General features: G+C 38.1%; 1 long non-coding RNA gene across 1 annotated transcript; it reads right to left on the bottom strand.

Moving 5' to 3' along the window:
- Nucleotides 1-386: 386 nt before the first annotated feature.
- LOC148183692 (uncharacterized) lies at nt 387-4,533 on the bottom strand. The gene is made up of 4 exons (XR_015773393.1): nt 4,450-4,533; nt 1,501-1,635; nt 893-1,046; nt 387-530 (listed from the first exon to the last, which is right to left on the bottom strand). It is a non-coding gene; the product is annotated as an uncharacterized LOC148183692 (long non-coding RNA).
- Nucleotides 4,534-5,215: the final 682 nt, after the last annotated feature.

Below are 5,215 nucleotides of genomic sequence, written 5' to 3' on the forward strand. Positions count from 1 at the left end.
AAATTCACTTATTCACAAGGTAATGCCTACAAGTTTCAAAGCAGGAAAACACTGGAATATTTATCAACAAGAAATATTGAGCACTAGAGCAGATAGTTAAGGATAATTTACATGTTAGTATAAGAGCAATATTTTTTCAGGGATTGCCAGTGAGAATTTTTACTTATGGAGAAAAAAAAAATCTATTGAAGACTTAGATGTGAACCGAAAGAAAAAAATCATCAGCAATTGGGAAATAAGATTGTGTTACGGACATTCTGATTAAAGAGATAGGCTGAAAATTGGATTTTTCTACAGAAATGCTACTCTTCTGCAACCAAAAAAAAAAAAAAATTGCATTGAGAATATAAGATAAAAAAGAGAACTCTCACCTTTCATTTTTGGCAAACTACTTTTGTTCTTTTGTGTCATAGTTTCCTGGCTCATTAGAAGTTTAAAACTGGTTGATTTTTCCGTGCTCCATTCTGTCTCACTGAGGTTTGGGGTTCAGGTGCTCACACCCATCTTTAGAAGCTCATCACATATTGCTGCTGAAACAGAGCCCAGAAGGGATGTGAAGAAACCACAAGTGAAGCACCTGAGCAGCAGAACCAGGCACAGCAAAAGCCTCAGCTGCACCCAAGACCAAGCAGAAACAGTCACAGCCAAAAGGGAGAAAGAGCAGCTCCATGACTCTTGACTTGTGTGACCAGAATGGAAAATGAAACACACAGAAACAAGGACACTTGTGATGTGAGGCAGGACAGAGCCTCCCAGCAGATCCACACTCACTGTGGGAGGGGGCTGGCTGCTCCCCTCTGCAGCCCCCTTGCAAGCATCTCTCCCTTCAGCCAGACAAAAAAATTCCCTCTCTCCCCTCACTCCCACCCATGCCTTACCCTGATTAACTCACATGCCAGATTGTAGCCCAGAGCTCGTGCTCTCTTCGAGAGAGGAACGGTAGCATCTCAATCATGCCAACTACTTGCCCACTGAATATACCAAAGTCCTGCTTAATTACAGCAAATCACAGTCATATGTCATGGCTTTGATGTGTCTCTAGAGCCCTTCAGAACGAAAAGAAAACCACAGAGCACTGGAGGAAATCCAAGGACAAAGGATTTACCCAAAGATAAAACATCATTATGAAATAATATTCTCATCTGATAAAACTGCCACCACTTTTAATCATGCATTTCAAGCAGATTTCTAAAAATATTTTCAGGTTAAAAGGAAACTCCCTACTCAAGCAACACTGGGTTATAATTTTACTAGACATTCATATGTTAGAAAGCAGGAAAATGACATATACTCTTTCTAAAGATCAAGGTTGGCAACATTCCCCAAAAGAGAGAATATGCACACATAAAATTCAGATTAAAACCATTCCATCAGGATCCTAAGGTCAGAGCTCATGGCAATATGTTTGTTTACTCTTGGTCCCTCACAGCCTTTGCCACATCCTTACATAGTCATAAATAGCAGATTCCCACTCAAATTTTTGAGGGAAATATCACATACCTTGTTGCAATATGCAGCCTGTCCTCCAATGAAGTTTTCTGCTTCAAATGTCAAGTGGACCATTATGCCAGCTACCACCAAAGCTGAGGGTTTAGTGCTCTCCTCCACACTTGTGTCGAAATCCCAGAATGTTTGCTGAGCGTGGCATGCAAGTACGTCACAGCACAGAGAGGGGTAAATAAAAAATAAATAAAATATACATCTTGCAGAAATTAAAATTAGCATTTCCTGACTACTGTGTGTATTTTTGAGATTGTATTTTGGTAGGTCATATCTGTAGATCCTCTTATGTCTATTTAAGAAAGGTTATGAAAAATGCAAATTATCTGATTTATTCTGAGAGGTCTGACAGAGGGTTTAATAGTTTTCTTCTGATTTCTTCAAGATCTCCCTAAAGCTCTGCACAGATGCCCCAAAACTGTTTCTGCTCATATTTTTCTATAAATGACAGCCTGGCAGAGAACTGGGGAATGTTCTGTTATCCTTCTTCCTGAGGATGCACACCAAACAAGATAACTTTCCTGTTCAAAATCTGTTTCTCAATTTTCAAAATTAAAAACATCTGGATTTTCCATGTCAACTTGTGACATCTTGAAACTCCTCTGAAATAAATGAAAGATCATTTTTCCACTGCTGAATATTCTGACCAAAGCTGAAAAGTAATTTCACGGTAATTGGGAACCAAACATTATTGATTGTGAAAAAAGAATTTGAAATGGAATTGACTTATAAAGTCAAAATGTTTTTCAGCAGCAATCCATAATATTAGTTTTAGCAATATTCCTAGAAAAGGTCAGTCAGTGTAATTGAGCTATATCTGCCCAGGGCACAGGACTGGGCCCCAGCAGAACCATGCTCTGTTTCCCATTTAATGTGGTTGACCTTCAGCACACCAGTGTCTCTCTGAGGAAAAGGGACACTGACTTCCAAAGAGCTTTATGATAAGCTGGTGAAAAACACTTTATCACCTCTTAGTCTAATCCTTACTAATTAATGACATAATAATTGGTTTGGTCTTGTTGCTCATTAGGTCTTGATGTGTTAATTTGTTTACCCTGGTGGCTTTATTGAATAGAGCACTTCCATGAGATGAGTTTCCCCATCAGTGAATAATACACAAACTGTTTTCTTACAGCATGTAAAGCATGTGTGTAAGGCTTTATGAATACAGTCTGAAGTATTAGAAAGCCAAATTTAATCTGCATCCAGCTAGTTCTTTCAGAGACAAGATGTGTGAAACCATTATCTTAATTCACTGAGAGAGTGGAGGTTTCTCCACCCATGACAAAACCTATCTTCCACTTCTCATGCCAGTAATAGTGCATAAAATTCAGTCAATGAGCCTAGTTTCTTTACTGTGAGTCCTCTGAATCCTTCCTGAAACTCTACTGGTCTAAAATTTTCCTCCTGCATAAGTGATCCTAAATCAATGTTATGCAAGGATGTAGGAATTTCCTCCACAACATGTAATAGAAGACACCTCAAGGTACAGAAACTGTTATTTTACCAATAAGTTAATAGCCCTTTTCCCAAAAATATTATTTTAAACAACTGCTCTGATCCTAAGAGAATATAAAGCATGAAAAATGGTATCCTTCAGCTGAACATCCTTTCTGAAATTATTCTGTATTTTTAAGTGGATATCAGATATGACTCACAGTATTAAGATATACAGTGTGTCTGAGACTTTGAAGAACAAGAAATATCATTAATTTCTGTTCAGACTGAGATTATTCATACAGGGATTTGTGTATGACAAATAGAAACTGCTTCTTCAGTCTCAAGCAAGCAGGACATACTCAAATGAGTGTACTATAGCCAGGGCTGAGAAAAGTAAATAAATTTGAATTCCAAATAAATACTGGGTCCTCCTGATGTTTTTTCTATGCCCACCTCCTCATGTCAGTCAGTGCAGAACCACCACAGGACAGAGCTCTCTCAATTCTTGCCCTCCTACACAGCCCTGACACAGCTGTAATTCTCTCCTCCAGACCTTTCCCTGCCTCAACTCATCTTTGGTAAGGACAGAACTAGCAACAAGCACGGCAAAACCACACAATTATACTTGTGCTGGGTGCTTTGATGCTCACTGATTCTCAGCAATCTATAGGTTTCTCCTCATATTTTATTCCATTTTTTTCTTACTACAACAATTAGACATCCAAATTCACTTTTTGTATTTGCTCCCCACTTACATTTCTGGCAGCACAAGCAGATTGCCAAGGGTCCTAGACAGTATCTCTGAAGTTTTTTTTTTTAAAGTTGAACACATTGAACTTGTTCCAATTTTTTTTAATTCATAGCAAAGAGAAAAGGTTACCTGGAGATGTTTTGAAGCAATTTCCAATCATTTTGGAAGTATCTATTCTAACATATTGAACCACTGCCAGGCGAGAGCATTGAAATCAAAGATTCAAAAAACAAAATAACTCATGTTTTTTTCATAATTAGAAGGAAGCAGGTGTTTGCACAGTTTCAGGACATTATTTCAAAACAACACCATGTTGCCTCATATTCTCTACCACAGCATTACCATGTAACTATCCATTATGTCCACTAGAAATAAAAAATACACCAGTAAGTAATTATTATAATCAATATATTATTAGCTCTAAGACTTAATACATAGGAATTATGCCAAAATAGCATAAAAAAATGAATGCCAAAGCCCAGAGAGTGCACTAAAACCCAGGGAAACATGGATCTGAATCAGGGCAGAGCAAAAGTGAGAACTGGCCATCTAGCCCCACCTTTATCATGAGGAAGACAGTATCCCAGCAGTCTCTGTGTGTATTAAACACAAACACAGTACCAAACTACTGAAAACCCTCTCTGCCTTCTCTATCTATGTAGTACATATAATTACCTTTTTCTTTCTGCTGCTCAGAAAAAGGAAAAATTAAAATTAAAAATTTTTATACATATATATTTATATACATATACACATACCATGCAAAAGTTATACCATCTTTTTCCTCCTTTTTTGTCACTGTTCATTGGTTCTGAATACAGTCATATCTTCTACTGTAACACCTAGGAACAGGAAATTAAAATGAAGCAGGGAAGAAAGGCAGAATAAGTAACAGGAGAAAAGACAGATTTAGAGAAGAGAGAATGTCAAACAGAAGGAAAAAATAGTTTGTCTTGACATTTTTCTCATTGGAGTTTCATTTCCTTTTGGTCCCTACAGAAAAGAGAGATGCTAGCTGAGGATAGGATCTTCACAGCTGGTTGGAAGGAGCAGACGATTTAAAGTTTACAAAAAGGAGCAAATATGCTTACTGAACCAGCCACACCAAACAGGTTAAACTACTGTGAAAAGGCACTCAGTGCAGCTGCTGGCATAGAGAAGCTCTCAAGAGAGATCTGTGAAAGTTCTTGCACAAGATGTAAATCACATCACCAAAGCAAATCAAGCAAAGGGCAATTGTTCCAAACACCTGCGTTCCACTCATCAGTTCGCTGATCACGCCCTCGTGATTCAGCTTTGTTAGAAACCTGATGATCTCCAGACAGCCTTTCATTAAGCAGTAAAACCTCCACACCCAAATTTGTTAAAATGTTATATTCAAGCATCAGAAAACATATGGCACAAATTTGTAATCTGAGTTTTGTGCCTTTTCTGTAGCAGTTAGAGGCCACCTTCCTCCCCTAACGCCAGACGGAGACATGAAGTAAATACAGACTCTGATTTCCTGCTGGGCTTGCCTTGTTA

This window comes from Pseudopodoces humilis, chromosome 10 (assembly GCF_049639895.1).
Source record: "Pseudopodoces humilis isolate 2021_Gansu_Grassland_sample_001 chromosome 10, ASM4963989v1, whole genome shotgun sequence".
NCBI classification, from domain to species: domain Eukaryota; kingdom Metazoa; phylum Chordata; class Aves; order Passeriformes; family Paridae; genus Pseudopodoces; species Pseudopodoces humilis.